Raw genomic sequence first — 13,740 nt, forward strand, 5'->3', positions numbered from 1 at the left:
TGACTAATTTATGCACGCCCCTACAACGGCGTTCAAGCGCACTGGCATGTCTGCGTTTCGCCGACCACCAACCCGTCACCACCCCCAAACGGTACTTCATGTCAATCACTCTGCAATGGGTCTGCATAGTGACTGTGATCGCAGTGAAGAGTTTGCACGTGTACACTGCGATGCATACGGATGCGCAAAACGCCAAAAAATCGGCAAAATCAGGCCCATTGTTATTTAAAGGATGATACATAGAACTAGGGGTTTGCACCGGCCACTTTTCGTGTTTTGTGTTTTGGTTTTGGATCTGGATCTTTCTTCGTGTTTTGGATCTGGATTGGTTTTGCCAAAACCACCCTTCCGTGTTTTGGGTTCTGGGTTTTGTGTTTTGGATCTGTATTTTTTTGAAAAAAAGCATAAAAACCACTAACATCACAGAATTTGTAGGTTTTTCTGCTCCTATGCTATTATTAACCTCAATAACCTTAATTTCCACTCATTTCCAGTCTATTCTGAACACCTCACTCCTCACAATAGTGTTTTTATGTCCAAAAGGTTGCACCGAGGTAGCTGGATGACTATGCTAAGCGACACGAGTGGGCGGCACAAACACGTGACCCATCTAGGCGTGATACTGCAGTGGCAGACAGGATGGCATGAAAAAGTAGGCCCCAAACTGTACATAATGCAAAGATAAAAAAGAGGTGCAAGATGGAATTGTCCTTGGGCCCTCCCACCCACCCTTATGTTGTATAAACAGGACATGCACACTTTAACAAACCAATCATTTCAGCGCCAGGGTCTGCCACACGACTGTGGCTGAAATGATTGGTTCGTTTGGGCCCCCACAAAACAAGCTGGCAATTAATCTGTCCCTGCACAAACTGGCTCTACGGAGGCAAGATGTCATCCTCATCCTCCTCATCCACCGATTCCTCACCCTCTTCAGTGTTGTGTACATCCTCATCCTCACAGAGTATTAACTCGTCCCCACTGGAATCCACCACCACAGGTCCCTCTGTACGTTCTGGAGGCTGGTCTCCCTGGAAGAGCTGATAATTAATTTTGATGAACATCATCTTCTCCACATTCTGTGGAAGCAACCTCCTACGCCTTTCGCTGACAAGGTTCCCGGCTGCACTAAACACTCTTTCGAAGTACACACTGGAGGGGGGGCAACTCAGGTAAAATAGAGCCAGTTTGTACAGGGGCCTCCAAATTGCCTCTTTTTCCTGCCAGTACAGGTATGGACTGTCTGACATGCCTACTTGGATGCTGTCACCGATGTAATCCTCCACCATTCTGTCAATGGTGTCAGTATCATATGCAGTGACAGTAGACATGTCAGAAATTGTTGCCAGGTCCTTCAGTCCGGACCAGATGTCCAAACTTGGTCCTGCCTGCCCTGCATCACCGCCAGCGGGTTGGCAAAGCGAATGAAGGGCTTCATCCACAAGTCCCACATGCCGAGCAGAATCGCTCCATCTTAGCTCCTCCTTCACTTTCTCCAGCTGCTTCTGCAAAAGCCTGATGAGGGGAATGACCTGACTCAAGCTGGCAGTGTCTGAACTGACTTCACGTGTGGCAAGTTCGAAGGGCTGGAGAACCTTGCACAACACGGAAATCATTCTCCACTGCGCTTGAGTCAGGTGCATACCCCCTCCTTTGCCATAGGTGGATGTATAGGCTTGTATGGCCGTTTGCTGCTCCTCCATCCTCTGAAGCATATAGAGGGTTGAGTTCCACCGCATCACAACCTCTTGCTTCAGGTGATGGCGGGGCAGGTTCAAGAGTGTTTGCTGGCGCTCCAGTCTTCGGCACGCAGTCACTGAATGGCGAAAGTGGCCAGAAATTTTTTGGGCCACCCAAAGCGTCGCCTGCACGCCCCTGTCGCTTTTCAGAAAATTCTGCACCACCAAGTTTATTGTGTGAGCAAAACATGGGATGTGTTGGAATTTGCCCAGATGTAATGCCCGCACAATATTGGTGGCGTTGTCAGATATCACAAATCCCCAGGAGAGTCTAAGTGGGGTAAGCCACAGGGCGATGATTTCCCTCAGTTTCTCTAAGAGGTTGTCGGCGGTGTGCCTCTTACTGAAACCGGTGATACACAGCGTAGCCTGCCTTGGAACGAGCTGGCGTTTCTGAGATGCTGCTACTGGTGACGCTGCTGCTGTTGCTGCGTAAGGTGATACATCTACCCAGTGGGCTGTCACAGTCATATAGTCCTTAGTCTGCACTGTTCCACTTGTCCACATGTCCGTGGTTAAGTGGACATTGGGTACAACGGCATTTTTCAGGACACTGAGGACACTTTTTCTGACGTTTCTGTACAGTCTCGGTATCGCCTGCCTAGTGAAGTGGAATCTAGACGGGATTTGGAACCGGGGACACACTACCTCCATCAATTGTCTAAATCCCACTGCACTAATGGCGGATACCGGACGCACGTCTAACACCAACATAGCAGTCAAGGCCTCAGTTATACGTTTTGCTTCAGGATGACTGCTGTCGTACTTCATCCTCCTCGCTAAGGACTGTTGGAGGGTCAATTGTTTAGTAAAAGTAGTGGTGTTCCTACTTCCTCTCTGGGATGATGAACGACTCCCAGCAGCAGCAACAGCAGCAGCGGCAGCAGGAGGCGTAGCAATGCAGGATCCTCCGGAGGAATCCCGGATAGGAGAGTCAGTCATGCCAGTGACATGGCCTGCAGGACTACTTCCGATCCTGACTAAGGAGGAAATTGACGAGGAGGGAGTTGACGGTGTGGTTTGCAGGCGCTTGGATACAACAGGACAACGGGATTTAGGTGTCCCTGGACTGCTTACGGTCTTAGCCAAAGTTTCTGAACTTGACAGTAACTTATTATGAACACGCTGCAGGTGCCGTATAAGGGAGGATGTTCCTAGGTGGTTAACGTCCCTACCCCTACTTATTCCACCTTTACATATGGTACATATGGAAAGACAGTTGTTGTCCGGATTTGGATAGAAATATTGCCAGACCAAAGAGGTGGAATGTTTGGTCTTCTGCCCAGGCATGACCGTGATGGGCTTTTTCATCCCACGGACAACAACTGTCTCCCCCGGAGCCTGATTTAAACAAACCACATCACCGTCAGAATTCTCCTCGCCAACTTCCTCCTCAGCGCCAGCTACACCAGTATCCTCATCCTGTTGTACTTCAACAGTGACATCTTCAATTTGCATATAAGCAAGTGGACTTTGGGTGCTCCTTTCAGCACTTGCAGGGGACGTGCAAATGGTGGAAAGAGCCACCTCTTCCCGTCCAGTGCTGGGAAGGTCAGGCATCGCAACCACCACCACACTTGGACTCTCCTTGGGGATTTGTGATATCTTCTTAGAAAGCACAGTTCTTCGCTGTGCTTTTGCCAGCTTAACTCTTTTGATTTTTTTAGTGGGAGAAGGGCTTCCATCGTCATGTGAAGCTGAACCACTAGTCATGAACATACTAGGGATCGACCTTAGCCGTTCCTTGCCACTCTGTGTCGTAAATGGCATATTGGCAAGTTTACGTTTCTCTTCAGATGATTTAAATGTTTTTTTCAAGGTCATTTTCCTGAACTTTGTCATTTGGGATTGTATGTGCCCTCTACTATGACATTGGGCATCGGCCTTGGCAGACGACGTTGATGGCATGTTATCGTCTATGTCATGACTAGTGGCAGCAGCTTCAGCACTAGGAGGAAGTGGTTCTTGATCTTTCTCTATTTTATTTTTATCGGAGAAAGTTTGGTCCTCCATTTATGTTATATCGATTTGATATATACGTGCGGCTAAACACAGAAAATATTTTTTTATTTTTGCTGGAGAGTAGTGCACTTTGTGGGTTATACCACCCTTTAAGAAATGAGCCAGCCGGCTCTTTACTTATGGGACACAGGCGCACGCTTGGCGGTGCTCCTTTGTTGATGCACGTGCGGCTACTGCGCACACAATTCACAAACACAGAAAATATATATTTTTTTGGTTTGAAGTGTACTTTGGGGGTTACAGCACCCTTTAACGGTCAAGCCAGCCGGCCCTTTACTTATGACACAGGCGCACGCTTGGCACTACTTTGTTGATGCACGTGCGGCTACTGCGCACACAATTCACAAACACAGAAAAAATATTTTGTTATTTGGTTTGGAGTGTACTTTGGGGGTTACAGCACCCTTTAACGGTCAAGCCAGCCGGCCCTTTACTTATGACACAGGCGCACGCTTGGCACTACTTTGTTGATGCACGTGCGGCTACTGCGCACACAATTCACAAACACAGAAAAAATATTTTGTTATTTGGTTTGGAGTGTACTTTGGGGGTTACAGCACCCTTTAACGGTCAAGCCAGCCGGCCCTTTACTTATGACACAGGCGCACGCTTGGCACTACTTTGTTGATGCACGTGCGGCTACTGCGCACACAATTCACAAACACAGAAAATATTTTTTTTTTTGGTTTGGACTGGAGTGTACTTTGGGGGTTACAGCACCCTTTAACGGTCAAGCCAGCCGGCCCTTTACTTATGACACAGGCGCACGCTTGGCACTACTTTGTTGATGCACGTGCGGCTACTGCGCACACAATTCACAAACACAGAAAATATTATTTTTTTTGGTTTGGACTGGAGTGTACTTTGGGGGTTACAGTACCCTTTAACAGTCAAGCCAGCCGGCCCTTTACTTATGACACAGGCGCACGCTTGGCACTACTTTGTTGATGCACGTGCGGCTACTGCGCACACAATTCACAAACACAGAAAATATATATTTTTTTGGTTTGGACTGGAGTGTACTTTGGGGGTTACAGCACCCTTTAACGGTCAAGCCAGCCGGCCCTTTACTTATGACACAGGCGCACGCTTGGCACTACTTTGTTGATGCACGTGCGGCTACTGCGCACACAATTCACAAACACTGAAAAAATATAATTTTTTTAGCACTTGGGGGGAGCACCCCTGATGGACAGAGCACCCCCTGGACAACACTACAGCACCCCTTTAGGACTGGGACACTGCACAGGACTTTGGAGTGGACACAGCCCCTATGGAGAACTGACTGCACAACACAGTCCAGCCAGCCCCTATGGACTTTGAAGTAGTGGACACAGCCCCTATTAACAACAGCAGCACAGCACAACACAGCCAGCCCCTATGGACTTTGAAGTAGTGGACACAGCCCCTATGGACAACAGCAGCACAGCGCAGCACAGCACAGCACAACACTACTCTGCACTACGCTACACTACACTACACAGCCCAGCCAGCCCTAACTCCCACCCTCCCTCTTCACTGTCCACAGCCGAGTGAGAAAATGGCGCCGACGCGGGTACCTTATATAGGATCCAAAACCCGCGAGACCCGGAAGGCGGGATGATGACGTTTTGCCTCGATTTCAGATCCCAGTCAGGCGGGAAAAGTCGAGCCTGACTCGGATCTGCCTCGGATCGGGGGGCTCGGGGGGGTTCGGATTTCAGAAATCCGAACCCGCTCACCCCTACATAGAACTGCAGAAAAAGCTGCATGTAGTTTTTGACAATCACATAACATACAGGACCATTTCCATTATTTTACCCCGTATGTTCCTTTTTCTGTCACATTCAATCTCTGTAACTACCTTAAACAAAATCCATTCTCTACCACATCCCATCTGCTGTGTTTAGATGGGATTTGTATTACGTGTATTGACAGTGATCAGTTTAACACCAGTTAATATCCTCTTATGGAAAATCGCATCCCTCAAAAGGGGCCGTAGAGAGTAATGATGGGTGATGGGTGAGGCATGACCAAATCATGGGGTCACTTCCACACCCACCCAGAAAAAGCTGAATAAAAACCGCTATGTGCTCAGAGGAGGGGGGCATTCTTGCCCCTGCACATGCCTCTTAACGAACCCTGGGTCCCAGTAATTAGTACCACAAAATAATTTAAAGAGTACTGCATTAAACAAATTATTTATTCCAAGAATAAAGCATTATTTCAATTCCTCTGATCTGGCAACGCTTGATGCTTCATAACTAGTTTCCCCGAGCATGGTTATCATGAGCGGTAACACAACTAATATAATAGGCAAAGAAAAAACATGACTATTCTCAAGTACAAACAACTGGTTTTTGGCAGGAAACAGCTTTTTCCAGTTTCAGTTCCTGTGTTTAAAAGATAAAACAATATTTTAAGGCTGGGCAGCTGCGCATGGGCTGGTGCTTTGTTCTTGCACCGCAAGCTACATTTTGCCAGCCAGCCCATGGCAATATGACTACTGAAGCAAGTCAAAGTCATCTAAATTACCCTCTATAATCCAGATCTGTACAACACAGATAAGAAAAATAAAAATCTCATTGACTATACTACACACTGCGGTATGCCACAATGGTTTCCAACACACTACTAGCATACAGTGTTGCCTATTTTCCAAAGACCAATTGGCAGTTGTTTCTCTATAGATATTGTATTTTGATATCTGAGGATGAATTCCTGAAGAGGAAGGTGGTTATCCATGTAGATAGAATGTCTTGAAACGGAAGAGACTAGCTCAGGACAAGAGGCCTGCTACACCCTGGAATAAGTGATTGGTAAAAGGGATGAGGAGAACAACATCTGCAGAAGAAGTCTAAATAAGGTATAAAGGACAAGAGGGGAGCGACCTGTACACTCAAACAGAAGCCCTAACAAAATTCTGTTGATTTCGTCTGTGAGTGGACACATCATTGCCTTCTGTTGCTGAAATGTATTCCATGATAAATCATGAAATATCTTTTGCTTGTTACCAATTTCACCCATATCCCAGGCCTTTTCATAATTTCCTCCTTGACTGCACAGTATTGCATTCTGCCAATAATGTCCCATAGTTTTTCAGATTGACGACCCTATACACAACATGGTGCCTTGTAGAACACTCTCTGGTATAACTCTTACTCGCATGTTATTGTGATGACCTTGTCTATGTTGTCCAGATCTTTACAAGAGTGTTCAGATCCTTAGCTTGCTGGTCTAGCATTCCTTGTAGTTTTTAACAACCTGGTTCTATTGCATCTTGCGATTCCTCCATGGAGGCTACCGTACCCACCACTTGTGGAAGATCAGTTTGCTGAGATGAAATCTGAGCGTGTACAGCTCCCTGAATTTGAAGTCTCGAAGGCAGCTGCCTACCGCAAAATAGTTTATTAGCTTAACAATTTTGCCATCACCCCCATGTGGGGCTGAACCCAGAGTGTTGAGGTGGACCTGCAAAGTTGTAGTAGTGTGCTGGGAAAACAAAGGAAACTGAATAAGCTTTGACTGTAGTGTGAGTTTATAAACACTAGAGGGCAACAAAGTGTTGCAAATGGAAAGTAGAGCTATGCGTATAAGTATCAAGTACCAATAAATATACATAACGCATCTCTATAGCCTTGGATACAATGAAAGATATTATAGAGTGTCTTACTGTGAACTTGATCACTAACCCAGTGTCAGGAGCTGTTAGCAGAAGTACATATTAATCCAGTGATCCAAGCAGCTGGCTTACACAAAAATGGTCAGGGGAGAGTACTGCAAAGAGTACTGTAAGTCCACTGACATTTAGGGAGAGATGTAACAAACTTTGAAGAGAGATAAAGTAGCAACCAATCAGTTTCTAACCACCATTTTACAGGCTGTTTGATAAATGACAGAGGCTGATTGGTTGGTGTTTTATCTCTCTTCAAGGTTTGATACATCTCCCCCTAGTCACCTATATCCTGCTGATGGCCTAAGATTTGCAATTGCTGATGGCCATAGGTTTTGCAAGAACCTAAAGGGCTGTTTCAACTAATATAGTCAAGGGAGCAGCATCAGCAGCTAATCTGGGAATCATGACTGAAGTGTTGCTGTAGCAGGAGCATGAGGGCTCATCAGGAAGAGTAGAGGAGTAAGTCCGTACCTTGAAGCTTATTGCCTGTTGGGTGGTAAGGTATTCCTGGATGGGTGTAGAGAGACCATCGGTGTCTACAGTGTCCAAAATTGTAAATGCCTGGAGAGCAGATCCAATGGTGGAATTTCAGGATGACAATTCAGTCAGCAGAAGGGTTCCACATGAATCACATGTATTCTTCAGGTATCTGAGGGAATATCTTAAAGTAAGGAGCTAATGTAATGTTGCCAGGAGTTGTATAGTGGGAAGGTTGATCTGAGCCACAAGGCTACCACCTGCTTTAAAAGGGACATGCTCAGTGTTCTAATCCCAGAATGATCCTCCAGGAGTAGGTGGTGGTACTTTTGGAGGTGAAACCACCCCATGTATGTGGGCATTTTGACACCTCCAGACACTCTGGCATTCAACAATCCTGAGATTTAAAGCAGAGACACCTAATGATCAATAGTGTAAGGGTGACCAGTGGAAGAATTGCTCGAAGAACTGTAATACTTCTCGGTGGAAGAGATGGTGGTCCTCTATCGCAGTCTGCCCTTGTTATGTGACCTTGAGTTGTTGCAGGTTGCTGCAAAAATAGAAGTCAGAGCTCCACCACTATACATTGTGCCCACATTATGGAACCCTAATTTATTCATTAAATAATAATGCTCTCATAATAAATGTATGGAACCTCCACATCTGCTAATTGACCTCAAAAAGCATGCAATATGGTTGGTGGAAAAACCTATTTGAATAATGAAGCATGTTTTCCTTAAAGTACATTATTTTTTCATTACATTTTTATTCATTTTTTTATTTTGAACTAATCTGCACTTATAGGGCCTGATTCAAGAGATTGACGCAGTTGCACAGTGCATGAGCCCCGATTGTCAGCGCTCAGAGACACACTACAGAATCGGATGCAGGGTCTATGAATTTTAATGGACATTTCTGGGAGGTAACAGGGGATTGGCAAAGCCGACGCAGTTGTGTTACGGGTGTATCGTTGAAAGCGGCTGCATCCAAAGACGCTGAAATGCTCACACAGGAGGCCATACTAGGATGGACAAACTGCACCTGCCATAAGGTTGGTGAAAGTGTTGATGGTCCGTCTAAAGACGCACAGAGACAGAAATGTACTGTCTCAAGGTGCTGCAAGTTGGCGTTCAGTTTTGTTAAAATCGGCCATGGAATTAGCATAAGACGCAGGAAGCGACTGCAACAAAAGACGCGGCTGCGACTGTGTCTGCGTCTGACTCAGAATAGGGCCCATAATATCAAGTTTGGGCTTCTAGGTGAAGTGCTTCTGTGTCACCTGGTAATGCCGGTCACGCATGAGCAGTAGAGACCCTGACTGACCAACAGTATTGTATATTTTTTTATATAAACAGTCTCGCCGAATATTCTCTGTCACTGTGATGAGTGCTATATAAAATAGGCATTTTCAGGGCTATTTAATAAGTAGACCCAGACTTGGATTGGGCTGCTGGGGAGTCGGGGAGATACCCGGTCGGCCTCACTGATTCTTTTGCGGGATGCGCCATTTACTAAAGAAGGGCACAGGCTGCAGTGTAGCTGCTTGCTGGGCAGTCATCAAGGCAGTTTGGACTGATCCGGCCGGCAGCTTACACTACTGGGTAAATCCCATGAGACTCTGCAAAGGAGTCAGAGGAACATGTGCTGAGCTCTCCTTGGAGGAGCCCATCACATGCTACCCTGACCCGTAGAGATTAGCAGCAGCGACTCATTGTGAATTGCCGGCTGTGTTGCTCCCAGTCTGCTGTTAGTGCTGTGTCTCCTGCTTCCAGCACCTCTACTCCAAGATGCTGTTGCTCCCTCTCCCATTCCCAGCAACCCCTCTCCCAGTCCCAGCACCCCTCTCCCAGTCCCAGCACTCCCAGTCTGTTATCTCTTTCCCTCCCAGTCCCAGCACTCCTGCTCCCAGTCTGCTGTCACTTCACCTCCCAGTTTCAGAGGGGAGGGTTAGGTTTAGGCACCATGGGGAGGGTTAGGGTTAGGCTGCGGGAGGGGGGAGGTTAGAGTTAGTCTGTGAACAAGGGGGGGAGGGTTAGGTTTAGGCACCACCTAGGGGGGTTAATGTTAGGCATTAAGGATGAGGGTTAAGTTTAGGCACTAAAGGGAGATGGTTATTTTATACACTAATGGGGAGGGTTAGGGTGCGGGGGGAGGGTTAGGATGCAGGAAGGTAGGGTTAGGGGGTGAATCCTTGACGGGATTCTGAGCATCGGATGCTGCTGTCGGTCTATTGACAGCCGGCATCCGACTGCCGGTCTCCCATACCCAACCCCTTTTGATAGGTGCAGTTTCTTCATCTGACCTACGTCTGCAGCTGTGCATCTTTGAACACACTCACTTGCATTGACACTCCCGCAACACTCCCATAATATACCCTCATAGGGCCTTATTCTGTGTAGGATGCAAGTGGACGATCTTATGGATTTCAATATATTACTAAAGAAAGAAATCAGCAACTGGGCATCGCCTAATGCAAACAGACACACACGGATGGAGATTGTAAGCGTGTTAAGGAATCTATATTAGAACCTCTATACTCTCCTTCCTATACCTTCTAATATCCTGCGTATACCTTCTAATATCCTGCCTATACCTTCTAAGGATGACGCTAATTTGCGTATGCAGTCATACAGTAAATAAAGACTTCAGACCTGGAATCTGTGGTTCCAAAGCACAAGTATTATTCAAGTAAAAGTACAGTCAGTTACACGCTATTGATCCAGACACAATTCGGCGCAAAGGAATTATACAGACCCAAGTACAGTATACATACGCAGCGCTTCCGGCCCAGATGTTAGGCATCTGCAAGAAACCCCTTCGTCAATCAGCATTCAGCAAGAAGACTAAGACCCAGTGTTGGAGCACACATATTTATACCCTCCAGAAATAGACAACACAATAGAGAAGTCTGTTGCTGATGCCATTGGTTCCCAAGGGGGATGCATCTGTTACAGAGCATTTAACAGGCTGATTAAAATAGATACAACCCAGCCTCCAACAACTGAGGGTCTCTGGTTTCCCACCCCATGTAACATCCTAACAGTCGTTCATATTATATACATTTTGTTGCTTGAAGTCTCTGCGGTCCATAAGTTGAGAATGCATGATGCGATCTCCACACCGATAATACCGGAATTCTGTTGAAAGAGTACGCATCAGTACAAAACCAAACACGGCTTACTTAGCATGTATAAAACCTTAGTTACCAAATAATCTTTATTTCACAGCATTTATACTAAATGAACGAACTTAAATCTTATCCCTTAAAGCTTATGGAACCTTGTATGTGGATATGTAATATGTTAGTATGCGGGGTTTGATATAAAGACGCTAGTTAACTTGGAGCAGATGCGTGCGCATAAAGCTAATGAACAGCGTTTTCATATAGGGTCTTATGCATTCGCTAATATGTGATTAGTTACCAGCGCAATTGTGCGTATTAATGTGTGTATGAGAAATGGTGCACTTACATCTCATTTAAACTAAGTGAACACCTAGCAGTGTGAAATGCTGATCCTTATAGTTCCACACGCCCCCCTCTCTCAGCAGCCCCCACCCTTCCCAGGCTCAAAAGTAATGTCCTTTGTTCTCCCAGGCTCTTGTGTAAAATGCTAATTAGCACAGCTACAAGACCCAAAACCTAAGATAACACTCTTGGCTTTGAAGGTATTTTTATTGCAGGAAGCCTGCTAATGTAAGGTGTGTATTCGAGCAGGGCCACCTGGAGTGAGAGCAGACGTTGTATCCAGGAAGCTTGTCTACACAGACTAGTTGTCACGTGGCCATTTGCTCTGTTCAGCTAATGCAATATATGAGGATATATAGGGGAATTATAATAATATACACTTTATCCAGAGCACCCAAACTACGTAAAGTCATGAAATAGGCTTTTTCTTGAATCGCCGTAACTTATGGCGATGGTCACAGATGCAATCGCATGATGCTAATAGTAATATTGCCACATGTACTAAAGAGTGAGTTTATCTAAAATGACGCTTAGGCGGTCATTCGCAAAATGGTGTCTTGCGGCCAGTCGCAAGATGGTGTCGCTGCGATTCAATTTTAAACTGATCTTGTCTCAGCCAATAATCCAGCTTCGACAGTGTACAAATTAATCCATCCATCAATGGACCACTCTTTCTGTTAAATGTTTGTTTCTGGGTGGTGACCATTCGAGCGTAAAGAACTCTTCTATCATATGGTAGTGTCTTAGGCGTGTAATCCGGCTTCCGTGCTCGATTGTAGCATGTGGATGGAAATTGGTTGCCTGCTTCAGACAGATTTTTTGCACCGAACATTGGGCATGTGCAAGTCCCATATACTAATGATTACAGCTGCGTATGTAACAATAGTGGGCGGGGGTATACACGTCCATATGCAGGATCTTGGGCAGACACAGACAATTTCTTGCATTAGCAGAAGGGAGTAACTGTACGTGGATGTACGGACAAACAGCCACTAATGTGAATATGATGTGTGAATATGATGTGACTTGTTCGCTATCAGTCTGAAATGTTATATTGTTTCCCATAGTTCCAGAAAAGTTAGTTTCCTTCCTTAGCGGGGTTACTGTATGTCTAGCTGCTATCTATATTGTTGGCTGGTTGTGCAATGTGTCTTAAATTATTCTAAACTTGCTTCACTTCCTTGTGCCACTTCTGACCTTTTATTATATCTGTTGATGGTACAAGTAAGTTTCATTTGTGTTGCTTACCACAAATTGCCTTCATTTCCCCAATTCCTCTTTTCGTGGTGTATGTAAAAGCGTTACAGAAATATTTCTGTCATTCTTGTCTAAGTTCTGCAATTAGCAATTCTGCAACAAGGATGGGCCAGACTCCAGTGGAACAGAAAAGCAGCTAGGACTGTATAAGCACACCTGACCTAATGGATATAATGCCGGCTGTCGGGATGCCTCCTGTCACAATACCGACAGTGGCATCCCGATGTTTGGTATACTCACCCTTCCCCCTTCTCCCCCTAACCCTCCCTTCTTGTAGCCTAACCATCCCCACCCCGCACCCTAACCCTCCCCGTTAGTGCCTAAACCTAAATTTCTCCACTTTGTGCCTAAACCTAACCCTCCCGCCGAGTGCCTAACCCCCCCCCCCCCAGTGGTGCCTGATCCTAACCCTCCCCCCTAGGGATGCCTAAGCCTAACCTCCCCCCAAAAAACCCTAAAGCTAACCCCTTTGTCTTATCTAAACAAACACCCCCCCCAGCGGCTAACACTAAGGGCGCCCCAGCTTACCTTCGTTCGGGCACGGATCTTTGTGGATTCCAGTGTCGGGATTAAGATATGCAGCAGTATTTTGCGTCGCGACCGCCGGTCTCGTGACTACATCCCCACCTGACACCAGGGGACTTTTTTTTTAAAATAAATTGCAGCAACCTGCAGTGTCCGTGTTTTCTGGTTCTTTTAATATTTTTACAGGTGGACTACAAACACGAGCAGGCTTTTAATGTCCAGGCATGCTGGGGCAGGCTTGCTGGGACCTGTAGTCTACCTATAAAAAATATTAGTTACTATCAATTTACCATTAACCCCACAGGGATGCAGGCAATAGCCCAGGGTTGGCTGTCCTTTCTTGGTGTCCCGACATTCCAAGAGATTCCAGCCCTGGGATGACTAGTTTGGATCTGGTTGCTATTATGGCAGGGTTGTGTGTCACCATGTTATAACATCAGTCCCCAGGCTGGTTCAGCTCGGTGCTTTTAATGCAAAATATGGGGAACCCCACACCATTTTATCCCCCGATATTCCAATGCCAGACGAGACTGAGAGGTCCTGGGCTGATTATGGTTTTACGGGAGTGCCCTACATATTTTTTTTTAAACATTGAACCA

This window comes from Taudactylus pleione, unplaced genomic scaffold (assembly GCF_031769625.1).
Source record: "Taudactylus pleione unplaced genomic scaffold, aTauple2 ptg000117l, whole genome shotgun sequence".
NCBI classification, from domain to species: domain Eukaryota; kingdom Metazoa; phylum Chordata; class Amphibia; order Anura; family Myobatrachidae; genus Taudactylus; species Taudactylus pleione.